The sequence below is a fragment of the Lynx rufus genome, unplaced genomic scaffold, assembly GCF_022079265.1.
Source record: "Lynx rufus isolate CCGP_SWC_20201006 ecotype Redwood Valley unplaced genomic scaffold, mLynRuf1.p SCAF_2, whole genome shotgun sequence".
Lineage (NCBI taxonomy): Eukaryota > Metazoa > Chordata > Mammalia > Carnivora > Felidae > Lynx > Lynx rufus.
The window spans coordinates 157,370,689-157,387,114 of NW_025814834.1; the positions used below are offsets into that span (position 1 = coordinate 157,370,689).

Here is a 16,426-nt window from a genome sequence, read left to right on the forward strand (position 1 = left end):
CACACAGTAACCACAAATCAAAAGCCAGTAAAATATATGCAAAAAAAAAAAAGAGAAAAGAATCCTAGTGTATCACTAAATAAAACCAGAAAACCATGAGAGAAAAGAGTAAGAGAGAAAGGAACAGAGAAGACCTGCAAAAACAACCATAAAACAAGTAACAAAATGGCAGTAAGTACGTACCTATCAATAATTACTTTGCATGTAAATGGACTAAATGCTCCAATCAAGAGATGTAGTATGACAATAGATAAAAAAAGTAAGACCCATCTATATGCTGCCTACAAGAGACTCATTTCACACCTAAAGACACATGCAGATATTCCATGCTCATAGACTGGAAGAACAAATATTGTTAACAATGTCCACACTACCCAAAGCAATCTACAGATTTAATGCAATCCCTATCAAAATACCAACATTTTTCACAGGCTAGAACAAACAATCCTAAAATTTGTATGGAACCACAAAAGACCCCAAATATCCAAAGCAATCTTGAAAAAAGAAGAACAAAACTGGAGGTAACAATCTCCAATTTCAAACTTTGCTACAAAGCTATCCTAATCAAGAGTATGGTGCTGGCACAAAAATAGACACATAGATCAACAAAAACAGAAGAGAAAACCCAATAGTAAATGCACAATTACATGGCCAATTAATATTTGACAAAGCAGGAAAAAATATCCAATGAGAAAAAGACAGTTTCTTTAACAAATGGTGTTCAGAAAACTGGACAGCTATATGCAAAAGAATGAAACCAGACCACCTTCTTACACCATTCACAAAAATAAACTCAAATGGATTAAGCACTTAAATGTGAAGCCTGAAACCATAAAAATCCTAGAAGAGAGCACAGGCAATAAATTCTGTGACATTGGCCATAGCAACACTGTTCTAGATATGCCTCATGAGGCAAGGGAAACAAAAGCAAAAATAAACTATTGGGACTACATCAAAATGAAAAACTTGTGCACAGCAAAAAGCAAAACAAACAAACAAACAAAAAAAACAATCAACAAAACCAAAAAACTAAAACAACCTATTGAGTGGTATAAGATATTTGCAAATACCATATATGATAAAGGGTTAGTATCCATAATACAGAAGGAACTTATACAACTCAACACCAAAAAACACAATCCAATTAAAGATGGGCAGAAGATGTGAACAAACATTTCTCCAAAGAAGACAGCCAGATGGACAACAGACACATGAAAAGATGCTCAACATCATTCATCATCAGGGAAATGAAAATCAAAGCCACAATGAGATATCACCTCTCACCTGTCAGAATGACTAAAATAAAAAACAGAAGAAGCGACACATGTTGGCAAGGATGTGGAGAAAAAGGATCCCTTGTGCTCTGTTGGTGGAAATGCAAACTGGTGTTGCCACTGTGGAAAACAGTGTGGAAGTTCCTCAAAAAATTAAAAATAGAATTACCATATGATCCAGTAATTCCACCAATAGGTATTTACCCAAAGAATATGAAAACACTAATTCGAAAAGATATATGCACCCCTATATTTAGTGCAATATTATTTACAATAGCCAAATTATGGAAGCAGCCCAACTGTCTACTGATAGAGGAATCGATAAAGAAGAGGTAGTTTATATACAATGGAATATTAGTGAACCATAAAAAATGAAATCTTGCTATTTGCAACAACATGGATAGATCTAGAGACTATAATGCTAGATAAGTCAGACAGACAAATACATACGATTTCACTCATGTGTGGAATTTAAGAAAGATACAAAGAAAAGAGACAAACCAAAAAACACACTCTTAGCTACAGAAAACAAACTAATGGTTACCAGAGGGAAGGGGGGAGGGAGAATAGGTGAAATAGGTGAAGGGGATTAACAGTACACTTATCATAATGAACAATGAATCATGTACAGAATTGCTGAATCACTATATTGTATGCCTGAAACTAATATAACACTGTATATTAAAAATGTTTTTTAAATCAAAACTTTAAAACTTGCCAAAGAAAATACAAAACAATTATCTTTGTATCTTCTAAACAATACACAAAAAGTGCAAATTGTAATGGGAAGATTGATAAATGTGGTAAAATTAATTAATGAAGACCTCTTAAACAGAAATGCACATGAGAATCATCTACTGAACTATGAAATATGAATGTATTTCACAATCCTAACCCCAAAGTTTCAAATTCAGCAGATGTGGAGCAAGGCCTAGGAATGGGCCTTGCTTAGGCCAATTTATTGGGCCCAGGCCAATCCATGTTGTTGAAAAGCTACAGAAGGGATTCTGATGAACATTTTGTTAAGACCCTTAGACCACTGACTATACTACAGTGAAGCCACAGTATCAGCATTGAAAAGAACAGAATTAAATACTCCATCTGCCCACAAGGAGGTTATGGTCTAAAATCAGAGACTGGATACATACATAAATAATTATAATTTACTGTCAGAAGTAACCAATTCCACAAAGAAAACCATTAAACCTCCCACAACTTCATATTTCATATGGGACTCCCACTCCATTCTCCAGGAAGAAGCTATACTGGTTTTACACTTTACGTTGCTCCTTTCACCTCTTTATTTCTTTCTGATGGGAAGAGTAACCTAGCTAATGCTGAGAACCTGAGTGCTATTAAACAGAAGAAAATGAGATAAAGTCATTGTTCACTGCATGGCTCTTGGTGTGCAGTCATGTTAGTTCTTTCTCAAGTCTTCTTTTTTTAAATTTTTTTTTTCAACGTTTATTTATTTTTGGGACAGAGAGAGACAGAACATGAACGGGGGAGGGGCAGAGAGAGAGGGAGACACAGAGGGAAACAGGCTCCAGGCTCTGAGCCATCAGTCCAGAGCCCGACGCGGGGCTCGAACTCCCGGACCGCGAGATCGTGACCTGGCTGAAGTCGGACGCTTAACCGACTGCGCCACCCAGGCGCCCCTCTTTCTCAAGTCTTCTAGAGAAAGGTGTAGGTCTGCAAACCCATCACTTTGCTGCTGGATCTCACTCTCCTGAAGTGGACAGAGTTGGCAGGGATTATAAGGCAGGCAAATCCTTATGCAACTGGCTAAGTGTGCTAGGCATTTTCTTTGCATTCACAGCTCTTCTCCAGAGAGTTTCTTTTAAGGTTTTATTTAATTTTGAGAGAAAGTGTGCAAGCGGAGAGGGGCAAAGTGAGAGGGGGACAGAGGATCCAAAGCGGGCTCCATGCTGACAGCAGAGAGACTGATGTAGAGCTCAAACTCATGAACCATGAGATCATGACCTGAGCTGAAGTTGGACACTCAACCGACTGAGCCACCCAGGCACCCTCCAGACAATTTTTTGAGGTGAAGTGAGGACAGTGCAGGAAGTCTCACCACATTATCCAATCCAGACATTAGCAATAAAAGTTCTAAATAAAGTTAATACTATTGTATAATCAACATCAGGTTCTTTTTGTGTTCTCAATTTATTCAGAAATCAGAGAGACTGATAAGTCTTTACATGGTACCACTAAGAACAACATATGCTATTATCATGGAACAGAGAAAGGTATGAGGGGTTTCCCCTGGTTGGAAAAGCAGAGAAAAATACGCAGAGGAAGTAGTTTTGAACAAAGCTGTGTTCTAGAGGCAGAAAAAATGCTTCAGAGCATGTTGAACCATGCAAAGGAACAGTATCAGAAAAAGAATGCAAAAAGAAAAACAAAAATTTACTAAAAACCTGGAGTTGATTATACAACTAAAATCTTAGAGAAGAATTTCAGTTCTGGAAGAGACTTTGTTCACTTTGGCTAGAATATATGGGAGAAAGTAAGATAAACAGGTCAGAAAGCTGAGAACCTGCGAGTGACAAGATGGAAGTTTTGCACCAAGAAGATAACTAGAAACAAGGTGTATATGTACCAAAGTGGGGAGAGAGACTGGAGGAAGGAACCCAATTAGGAGAATATTAAATCCAAGCAAAACATGGGGCGCCTGGGTGGCTCAGTCGGTTAAGTGTCCGACTTTGGCTCAGGTCATGTCTCGTGGTCCGTGAGTTTGAGCCCTGTATTGGGCTCTGTGATGACAGCTCAGAGCCTGAAGCCTGTTTCGGATTCTGTGTCTCCCTCTCTCTCTGCCCCTCCCCTGTTCATGCTCTGTCTCTGTCTCAAAAATAAATAAACGTTAAAAAAAATTTTTTTTAAAAATCCAAGCAAAACAATTATTTTAATGTTTATTTATTTGAGAGAGAGAGAATGTGAGTGAGGGAGGGGCAGAGAGAGGGAGACTCAACCTGAAGCAGGCTCCAGGCTCTGAGCAGTCAGCACAGAGCCCGATGCAGGGCTCTAACCCACGAACGGTGAGATCATAACCTGAGCCAAAGTCGGACGCTTAACTGACTGAGCCACCCAGGTACCCCCAAATCCAAGCAAAATTTAATGAGGGTGCACAGAAAAGAGAATGAATGAGAGCTATGTTATAGAGTCAGAATCAAGAGAATTTGCTAAATAATTGTATATGCTAGCAAAAAGAATATCCATTACCACTTTTTGTTTTTCTCCTATCCATATGTCAAGATCAGGAATCAAAGAAACCTAGTAATCTTAGCTATATCTAGAATAAATAGTTTTGCAAAGTATTTGTCCTTCAGGATGGCATTTTCTTTTCTAACACAGAGACAAAGTATATTTATAAAGAGTATCTTCTTTACTTTCTCAAATAAATAATTTTAAACATGATAAATACCTTGTTTCAGAAAATGCAAATTTAAGTTACCACTATAACATGAGAAAAACCAAATTAATTCCCCAAAACAATGAACGTTGCCTGGAGAATATGACTGAACAATATCATTGTAAAACAAGTTAGGAACATGTGACACCAATTTACCTGTAACCATGCAACTTTAATATAATCTTTGGTCTCATAAAAATGCTAGACTATAACTAGAATATGAACAGATAACAAGCATTTACCATGTGCCTATGCTAAAATGATAATACATGTTATCATTAACGTGTTAAGAGAGGCAAACCAGAAAACAGGCTCTTAACTATAGAGAACAAACTGAGGGTTACTGGAGGAGAGGTGGACAATGGGACGTTAAATGGGTGATGGGTTAAGGAGGGCACTTGTTGTGATGAGCACTGGGTATTACAATGTAAGTGATGAATCACTAAATTCTACACCTGAAACTAGTATTACACTGTATGTTAGCTGGAATTTAAATAAGACTTGAAAAGGAAGAAAAAATAAATACAATGATACATGTGATCTCACTTAATCCTCACAATTCTTTGAAGTTGATCCTAATGTAGACTTTCATCTTACAGATGAAGAAGCTGGTCTAAGAAAGGTCAAGGCTTGCTTACGTAAGAGTGCTAGAGCCAGGATCTGAACCCACGTCTGCTTAACTCCGAAGACTATGCTCTTAACCATTAAACTATACTGTCTAAAATTGAAATCACATTGGCGTTTTTTGGTTGAACCTTCAAAAATTACAATAACTAAATTATAATTTCACAATTCTCTAAAAAAATTGTATATAAGCATAACATTTACAGATGCTGTTGGCTAGAACTTGTATACTAATGGAAATTTACACTAATGTTATTTCAGGTCTGTGCATCATCTTCATGCTCTTACTCTGAGTTACAGTAGCAGGTGTATACAAAACATGCCAGAAAAAAATGTGGTGACCTAAATTTAACTTCCAGTGTGAGGAGCAGCACAGAATGGCATTTATGAGTCATTGGCTTTTACTATGTAGATATAATATGCTGCCCTCTAGTGATTTCAATACCTTGCATTTATTGAGACTGAAGAGCCTCAATAAGAAAGAAGGAAAACATTTTTTTATTATTAGAGAATTCAAATCTTCATTTTATTTTATTTTTTATTTTTTAACGTTTATTTATTATCAAGAGGCAGAGACAGAGCATGAGAGGAGCAGAGACAGGAGGAGACACAGAATCTGAAGCAGGCTCCAGGATCCAGTTGTCAGCACAGAGCCTGACGTGGGGCTTGAACTCATGAACCAAGAGATCATGACCTGAGCCAAAGTCAGACGCTTAACTGACTGAGCCACCCAGGCTCCCCTCAAATCTTCATTTTATAGTAGGAATAACTGAACAAATAACTATTGTTTAAGCCCTAAATACACTTTTGATGTGTAAGAGCACATATAGAAATAGAGTTGACCCTTAAACAATGTAAAGGTTAGGGGTGCTAACCCCCCAACACAGTAAAAAAAATCTGCATATAACTTTTGACTCCCCCAAAACTTAACTACTAATAACACACTGTGGACCAGAAACCTTACAGATAATATGAACAGTTGATTAACACATGTTTTGTATGTCATATGTATTATATACTGCATTTTTACAATAAAGCTAGAGAAAATAAAATGTTATTTAAAAAATCGTAAGGAAAATAATATACATTTATAGCACAGTGCTGTACTTATTGAAAAATATCTGTGTATAAATGAAGCTGTGTTGTTCAAGGTCAACTGTACATCCAATAATGATTTACCAATTCAGAATGGTTAAGGAAATACCAGTACAGAACACAGGAAAAGATGAATTAGAGAATAAGGAGTGATTACATTTTATGCAAGGAATTCATGCCTTAAAACCTTGCCTAATCCAAAGTTATTTTCCTAATCCAAATATAAAAGGGGTTGAAGTAGACAACTACTGTGCTGTATTTCTTTTTTCAAGCATAGGTTTAAAGCACAGTAAATGATTACAATTAAAACAGTTTTTAAGAGTGCTTTTAGGGTGCCTGGGTGACTCAGTCAGTGGCAACCAACTCCTGATTTCGGTTTAGGTCATGATTCTCACTCACGGGATTGAGCCCTGCATCAGTCTCTGTACTGAGTGTGGAGCCTGCCTGGGATTTTCTCTTTCCCTCTCTTTCTGCCCCTTCCTCACTCATGCTCGCGCTCTCTCTCTCTCTCTCTCTCTCTCTCTCTCAAATAAACTTTAAAGAAAAAAAATGCTTTTAAAACATTTGCAGTATTTGTAAGAAAAATTTTTGCATCACTATTTCCTCCCAAATATCAAAAGTATTTCCTATTATGACACAAATGACAGCTTGGCTTAGAAGTACATTAGTGGTTGTGATGTCAGACAGGTTGTCAGAAGTTTTTAATTTTTTTTAAAAAAGTGCTTTTGCTATTAATTCTGCTTTTATTTTTTTCAGCATTAGTGCCAAATTTCCAGCATGCTCAGTACTAAATTAACAGCAAGAATATCATCAGTTTCAGTATTTCTAAAATTTAATAAACACTTGGGTGACAATATTACAAAATATAAAAACGACTAAATTTAACAATAGCAGTAAAAATAACATCAGAATTACTAAAACCACTTGCAGAAGTTTTCATAGTGTGGTTCATAGGATGGTTCACAGAACATGTACAAATGACACTCAATATTTCTAGTTACCAGCTGAGGTGGCACCACCTAGAGCAAACAGTTTAAAATTCACCAGGCCCACAGCTTTGTAACTAAGTGATTCATGATTAATTTTTTTTAAGTTTTTGGGATTTGCATTATTTGAAATTTTTAGTATAAAGTGATATTTTGCTAATTCAAACTAATTCAAACTCATGAAAACTTACTTAAAATTAGCTTAACAAGAACCATACTGTATTTTTAACAGCTTTACTGAAGTATAATTTACATACCATAAAATTTCCTCCTTTTAAATGTACAATTCAATGAGTTTTAGTAAATGAGTTATAGACTTGTACAGCCATTACCATAATCCAGTATTAGAATCATGCTCTACATGGGGTGCCTGGAAGGCTCAGGTGGTTAAGCGTCCAACTTCAACTCAGGTCAGGCTCTCCCGGTTTGTGGGTTCAAGCCCCGCATTAGGTTCCATGCTGACAGCTCAGAGCCTGGAGCCTGCTTCAGATTCTGTGTCTCCCTTTCTCTCCGCCCCTCCCCAACTTATGCTGTGTCTCCGTCTCTCTCTCAAAAATAAATAAATGTCAAAAAAAATTTTTTTAAAGAATCATACTATACATTTATTAAACTGTTACCAACCTCACCTATGTAAAGTAACCAAATAACTCATAATACCAACAACTCGAAAGGTTTTTGGATCTGCTATTTTTAAAAAAGAGAACAGATTTAATCTGCTTTCAATAAACACAAAATTACCTAAAGGAAAAATGCTAAGACTATTTTAAACATACTGAAAGAATCATGCTGAGGAGGATTTAAACCGTCCTCCTCATAATCTTGTGTCCACAACATTAACCTGGCAGACTACTATAGATAGTACCTATGTAAAATTAAGCAGAGTCCCTGTTTATGTTTTGAACTCCAAATTAGTGAAGTAAGTTTTGCTGAGGTTCTACTATAGTTAATAAAAACCTGACACGTGTGACTTCTAAAATGAAGAAGATTTGCAAGTGAGTATAAAACCAATCAGGGGCTCCTGGGTGGCTCAGTCGGTTGAGCGGCCGACTTCGGCTCAGGTCACGATCTCGCGGTCCGTGAGTTTGAGCCCCGCGTCGGGCCCCTGTGCTGACAGCTCAGAGCCCGGAGCCTGTTTCAGATTCTGTGTCTCCCTCTCTCTGACCCTCCCCCATTCATGCTCTGTCTCTCTCTGTCTCAAAAATAAATAAACGTTAAAAAAAAAAAAATCATAAATACTTGATAGCAAATATTCACCTACAAAATAGCTCAGTATCTGCAATATTTCTCAAAAAATATGAATTGATATCAGCCTCTTTTAAAAAAATTTTTTTTACATTTTCCTAAACTATCGGTTAAGTATATAAGTACACATTCATTTTGGCATGATATATAACAAAGTATTCTATAATCTTTTAGTGATCAACATGAAAAAAATGAGAATGAAGAATCAGTTGAACCTATAGCTGGTTGAACTACCAAGTGTCTTAAGTGACCTAAGACAACTTGGAAGTATCTGTCCCAGATCTCTGACTCTGTCTTTGTCCACTTTAAGATATGATATTGACAAAATAGTATATATGTAGTCCAAATTCCAGGCATAGAGCTCCGAAAACTCTTAGGATTTCCCAAGTGATGGAGGTGAGAGAAGTGTCTTTGTTATCCATAATAAGTTCCTTTCAACCATACCAGAATTTATGCTAATGAATGACTCTTGGAGGTGGGGGATGGTTGCAAGGGAACCAACCATATAAGTAAAAGATTGGAACTTTCAGCTCCAAACCAGATCCCTGAGGGGAGAAGAGGTGAGGATCACATTAGTCACCAATGGCTGATGATCTAATCAACTGTGCCTACAAAATGGAGACTAAACTAGGGTCCAGAGAGCTGCCAAGTTAGTGAACACATCGAGGTGTGGAGGCTTGTGCACCTGGAGAGGGCAAAAAAGCTCTATGCCTATTCCTCATATCTTCCCCTATGTATCTCTTTCATTTGATTGTTCCTGAGTTATACCTTTTATAATAAACTGATGATAGTAAAGTGTCTCCCTAAGTTCTGTGAGCTGTTCTAACAAACTGTCAAGCTTAAGGAGGGAATTGTGGGAACTCCTGATTCCAGAGATATGGGAAACGTGGAATTGTGACTGGCATGTGAGTGGAAGGCAGTCTTGTGAGGCAGAGCCCTTCATCTGTGGGGTCTGTGTAAACTGGGAAGTTAGTGTCAGAACTGAATTAGACTGTAGGACATCTAGTTGGTATCTACAGAGAATTGGAGAATTGCTTGATATTGAAAACAACGCATCTGGTGTCAGAAGTGTTCTGAGTGTTCTAAGCTTTCCTTGAAATATTATTTGTTAATGCTTTCAACAAGAGCACCAGTGACCAACTAGACCAAACTGACAACACTGGAGACTGACAGCTGAAAGGAATACCAAATCAAAATCTAAACTATGAAGGCACGAAAACAGACACTCAGATCAATGGAACAGAATAGAGAACCTAGGAATGGACCCACAAACGTATGGCCAACTAATCCTTGACAAAGCAGGAAAGAATATCCAATGGAATAAAGACAGTCTCTTCAGCAAGTGGTTCTGGGAAAACTGGACAGCGACATGCAGAAGAATGAACCTGGACCACTTTCTTACACCATCACAAAAATAAACTCAAAATGGATGAAAGGCCTAAATATAAGACAGGAAGCCATCAAAATCCTAGAGGAGAAAGCAGGCAAAAACCTCTTTGACCTTTGCCGCAGCAACTTCTTACTCAACATGTCTCCGGAGGCAAGGGGAACAAAAGCAAAATGAACTATTGGGACCTCATCAAAATAAAAAGCTTCTGCACAGCAAAGGAAACAATCAGCAAAACTAAAAGGCGACTGACAGAATGGGAGAAGATATTTACAAACGACATATCAGATAAAGGGTTTGTATCCAAAACCTATAAAGACTTCTCAAACTCAACACCCAAAAAACAAATAACCCAGTGAAGAAATGGGCAAAAGACAGGAATAGACACTTCTCCAAAGAAGGCATCCAGATGGCCAACCGACACATGAAAAAAATGCTCAACCTCACTCATCATCAGGGAAATGCAACTCAAAACCACAATGAGATATCAGCTCACACCTGTCAGAATGGCTAACATTAACAACTCAGGCAACAACAGATGTTGGTGAGGATGCAGAGAAAGAGGATCTCTTTTGCACTGCTGGTGGGAATGCAAACTGATGCAGCCACTTTGGAAAACAGTATGGAGCTTCCTCAAAAAATTAAAGATAGAACTACCCTACAACCCAGCAATTGCACTACTAAGTATTTATCCAAGGGATACAGGTATGCTATTTCAAAGGGGCACATGCGGGGCGCCTGGGTGGCGCAGTCGGTTAAGCGTCCGACTTCAGCCAGGTCACGATCTTGCGGTCTGTGAGTTCGAGCCCCGCGTCGGGCTCTGGGCTGATGGCTCAGAGCCTGGAGCCTGTTTCCGATTCTGTGTCTCCCTCTCTCTCTGCCCCTCGCCCGTTCATGCTCTGTCTCTCTCTGTCCCAAAAATAAATAAACGTTGAAAAAAAAAAAAAAAAAAAAAAGGGGCACATGCATCCCAGTGTTTATAGTAGCACTATCAACAATAGCCAAAGTATGGAAAGAGCCCAAATGTCCACTGATGGATGAATGGATAAAGAAGATGCGGTATACACACACACACACACACAAACACACACAAAGGGAGTATTACTTGGCAATCAAAAAGAATGAAATCCTGCCATTTGTAACTACTTGAATGGAACTTGAGAGTATTATACTAAGTGAAATTAGTCAGAGAAAGACAAAGATCATATGACTTCATTCATATGGGAACTTTAAGATACAAAACAGATGAACATAAGGGAAGCAAAAATAATATAAAAACAGGGAGGGGAACATAAGAAACAAATATGGTGAACAGAGGGTTACTGGAGGGGTTGTAGGAGCGGTGATAAGCTAAATGAGTAAGGGGCATTAAAGAATCTACTCCTGAAATCATTGTTGTACTATATGCTAACTAACTTGGATATAAATTAAAAAGTAAATTAAATTAAAAAAAATAAACTATGTTAACAATTCAGAATGATGATTCAGAAGTGACAATTTAGTAAGAATAATAAATACAACATCTAAAACTTGTATCCAGAAAAACAACTGCACAGGAACAAATGAGGGAAGATACGGTTTACCAATAATAAATCTAACAATAACAAAGAAAAACTTAAAAGTTTTAGTAACTGTAAGTTCAACACTAGCAGTGTTAGAAAAGCTAATGTAGTCCTTGGGCTCTGTGATTATAATGTCCAGAATTTTTTAATGTTTATTTGTTTTTGATAGAGAGCATGAGTGGAGGAGGGGCAGAGAGCGAGGAGGGGAGAGAGGATCTGAACTGGGCTCTGTGCTGACAGCAGCAAGCCAGATATAGGGCTTGAACTCACGAACCATGAGATTATGACCTGAGCCAAAGTTGGACAGTCAACCAACTGAGGCACCTAGGAGCCCCTAATGTCCAGAATTTCTACTTCAAGATGTAGAGCATAGGCATTTACTTCTCCTTTTTCCCAAAGGCCCATTGAAAGTGACTTAAAAAAAAAATTTTTTTTTAATGAGGAAAATTGTAGCATCACTGGAAAACATGAAAAGGGTATTGGTGGACAAGAAATTTTAATGACTACCTTGAAATTAGCAAATACAGGATCGGGCAGGTGGAATAAGAACAACAACAAAAACCCCACAGCCTTGCTGAGTGTCCCAGAGAGGGTCCAAATTCCGAGCCAATAAACACTGTTACCCTGTACCTAGCACTTTTATTGTATTATTTCATTTAATGCTCATAATTATTTTGAAAATAGGTATTATATGCCCATTTTTCAGATAAGAGAGCTGACATTTAGACAAGTTATATAATCACACAGCTAATCAATGGTGAAGCCACAACTTGAATCCAGTTAGTGAGAATCTGGAGTCTGCTTTCATTTATTATGCAGATACAGGCCAAAGGGTAATCCATTACAGTAATCATTAAAGCACTACACTAAATCCCGCTGGTACTGGGGTGCCTGGCTGGCTCAGTTGGAAGACCAGGCAACTCTTCAGCGCAGAGTTGTGAGTTCAAGACTCACGTTAGGTGTAGAGATCACTAACAAAAATAAATAAATAAAACTTTAAATTCATCTGGCACTATTTCCATCAGGTAAGAAGGGTAGCTCTCTTCTTTTGTTCTTGAATTAAACCTTGATAACTTCCTTCTACAAAATGAGTGGAATCTGTCTAGAGTGCCTAAAAGCGCCTGAGAGAGGAGTAAAGAAAGACACAAGAGTTAACGTCAGATCCCCACAAAGATTTGGAAGAAGGAAAAATGTTTTAAGGAAAGGAAGATCCACAGTAAATAAATATCACAAGAAATGCTTCCTTACTTTGGCAGCTGTGGGGTTCCAGGCTCCCTGCTCCAAGATTACATTTCCCAGAGTGAACTTTGCCAGTAGGCACGCTCTGCTCACAGAGTTCACAGTCAACCATCCTATTCAAGGAAGGTATCTGTCTTATAAATTGGTGAGGCAATCTCGCATGGTGGTTCAGAACATGAATTCTAAAGTTAGCCTGCCTGGCTCCAAATCTTGGCTTTCCCATGCAACTCTAGGGAAGTTACTCAGTATCTCCTTCCCTCTCTTTCCCCATCTGAAAAATGAGGATGATAACTATATTTATCTTATGAAAGTTTTTGTGACGATTAAGTAAGATAACTTTCACTCAGTGTAGTGCTTCTCTTATGTAAGTGCTCAGCAAAGGGCTTGGCACATGGTAACCTGCAAGCGATGGTGTGTGTTAGTTATAAAGTACAGGGGACAAAGGGGAAAGGAGATAAATTAAATGACGACTGAGAAATCTTCCAACCTTGAAAATCTATCAAATTCTTAAGAGAAAAAAATTTTAATTTCATCAAATAAGACAAAGCAAATTCCAGAACAGTGAAGTATTCACTGACGCTAGATCAATACTTGGTTTAAATTCACTACTGAACCTCTGAAGGCATCTATTAACCTCTTTATTTATGACTACTAGCTGTAAGTTGCCTCCCAATATAAATTAAATGTGCAAAATGAATTTGGATTTAGAAAATGAGGAGAGCTAACTGACTTCTAAGCAATTTTGATTAATATCAATGAACAGATATAACAGAGCTACTCCGGGGCGCCTGGGTGGCGCAGTCGGTTAAGCGTCCGACTTCAGCCAGGTCACGATCTCGCGGTCCGTGAGTTCGAGCCCCGCGTCGGGCTCTGGGCTGATGGCTCAGAGCCTGGAGCCTGTTTCCGATTCTGTGTCTCCCTCTCTCTGCCCCTCCCCCGTTCATGCTCTGTCTCTCTCTGTCCCAAAAATAAATAAACGTTGAAAAAAAAAAAAAAATTAAAAAAAAAAAAAAAAACAGAGCTACTCCCCTACCAGAATCTTGACCAAAGACTGAGCTCTTCCATCCAGAAGTTCAAAAACAGAAATTAGCAATAATAGAACAATATCTAAAAAACTGCCAAGAAGGAAGATAATAATACAGCATCATGTCAACTGGAATCTCCAGTGCAATAACAGGCCAAAGCACTGCATGGCTGCAGGGAAAAGCCAGTCAGCTTAGAAGCCTGTGACAGCCCAGGATGGGAACTTCTTATTCCAAACGTAAGCTAATCAAATTTTATGATTTAGGGGCGCCTGGGTGGCTCAGTCGGTTAAGTGTCCGACTTCAGCTCAGGTCATGATCTCGCGGTCCGTGAGTTCAAGCCCTGCATCCAGTTCTGTGCTGACCGCTCAGAGCCTGGAGCCTGTTTCGGATTCTGTGTCTCCCTCTCTCTCTGACCCTCTCCCGTTCATGCTCTGTCTCTCTCTGTCTCAAAAATAAATAAATGTTAAAAAAATAAAAAAAAAATTTTTATGATTTAATTATGGGTCTCCTCTAGAAATCCTACCCATTTAGGGTTCCAAATTAATAACAATTTACTCAGAAACAACTTAAAGTTAGGTCCCAGAAATTAAGCGATTTGCCTAGGGAACTTCTTATCTAGAAGTAATGTGTATCCAAAGCAGACCTTCTGGGCCAGTGCTAAGAAATCTTTATAACCTGATAAACTAGGAAATCAGAGATGGACTTTGCCAACCAGCATGGTCAGTAGAAAAAGAAACTTTAGGCATGCCAAATCTGAGAAGCACATTAAATTGTAACAAGTGCAAGAACTACACACCTACATGATCCTTACCATGAGCTAGGAAAATGCAGGTAGATAATTAGAACAGTGAGGATAAAGCCTCCATTCCCAGAATAAGACATTAAGCCTTGGGGCCCTTTTCCTCTCCTCTCCTTATATTTATAATTTTTTCCTACTCCTTTTTCTCTATGGTCATCCTTGCCACATAACCACCCTCCGATCTTTTCTAGTTGTTCCACTCCCGCTGTTACACTTGAATTCTTTTAAAATTCCTTCTCTCTGTTCTTTCTACAATGTCATTTTAGTAAGTTACAAAAGGAACTGTATAGAAAGAAACAAATATAAAAAGAAGGCTTTGGCAAATTCTATTTGTTGACATGAATACCGTCTACTTTTTCCTGGCCTGTAACTTCCACATGTCAAAACACTATGCCCATGATAAGAGCAGAGCAACTGTTAAAAAAGACTCAAGTCTAATGAATAATTTTAGTGACAATATGGAATGAAAGAGCAAAGAACAAAATTAATACAAAGAGGCCTCGTATAACATTATGACATATACAGAGCAATTCTTTTTAAGTTTTTTTGGTTTTTTTTAGTAATCTCTACACCTAACAAGGAGCTCGAACTCATGACCTCAAGATCAAGAGTCACAGACTCCTCCAACTGAGCCAGCCAGGTACCCGTGAACAGTAATTCTTAATTCTAATACAAATAAAATCTTTTACCTAAATTCAAAATACATAGATACCTAAGTATTTCAAAATGCAGCCACTTTTAGTACATTATGTTCAGAAAAAAATGTGGAAAAACTTAACACTTCTTAACTATTTTTTTATTAAAAAAATTTTTTTTAATGTTTACTTATTTTTGAGAGAGAGAAAAAGAGACAGAGTGCAAGTGGGAGAGGGGCAGAGAGAGAGGGAGACACAGAATTGGAAGCAGGCTGCAGCCTCTGCAGCACAAAACCTGACACAGGGCTCAAACTCATGAACTGCGAGATCATGACCTGAGCTGAAGTTGGACGCTTAACCAACTGAGCCACCCAGGCACCTTACTCCTTAACTATTTTTATTCCTTATAAGAATATAACAATTCTCCTCAAATTAAAAAAAATATATATTTTTGCCAAAAAGAGATGCAATATAATCTTGTCTTACTTCATTCTTTGGAGCATTTACAGAATTTAAGGAAGAAATTTTAATTATTCTTTCCTTTGAAGATTTCACTCAAAAAGTCTTTCCAAGTTTTTTTCTCTTTAAAATAGGAAACAAGGGGGGGGCGCCTGGGTGGCTCAGTCAGTTGAGCGTCCAACTTTGGCTCAGGTCATGATCTCAAAGTTCATGAGTTCAAGCTCCACATCGGGCTGATAGCTCAGAGCCTGGAGCCTGCTTCGGAGACACAGAATCTCTCTCAAAAATAAGCTCTCTCTCTCTCTCTCAAAAATACACATTAAAAAATAAATTTTAAAAAATAATAAATAAAATAAAATAGGAAACAAGGGTAATTGCATATATTAATGCATGCCCCAACTGCTGATACCAAAATCTCGCTTGCAATTAAAATGGGGTCCAAGATGGGGCATGTGGGTGGCTCAGTCAGTTAAACGTCTGACTTCAGCTCAGGTCATGATTTCACGGTTCTTGAGTTTGAGTCCTGCGTCAGGCTCTATGCTGACCGCTCAGAGTCTGCAGCCTGCTTCATTCGGATTCTGTGTCTCCCTCTCTCTCTCTGTCCCTCCCCCCCCTCAAAAATAAACATTAAAAAAAGATTTTTAAATGGAGTCCAATAAATAGAATTACTTAAAATATTTTAAA

The 16,426-nt window shown here is 38.0% G+C and overlaps 1 protein-coding gene across 1 annotated transcript in view; it reads right to left on the reverse strand.

The window, feature by feature from the left end:
* MIGA1 (mitoguardin 1) overlaps positions 1-16,426 on the reverse strand; it is a 106,537-nt gene that overhangs the window by 55,242 nt on the left and 34,869 nt on the right. The window lies entirely within an intron of this gene.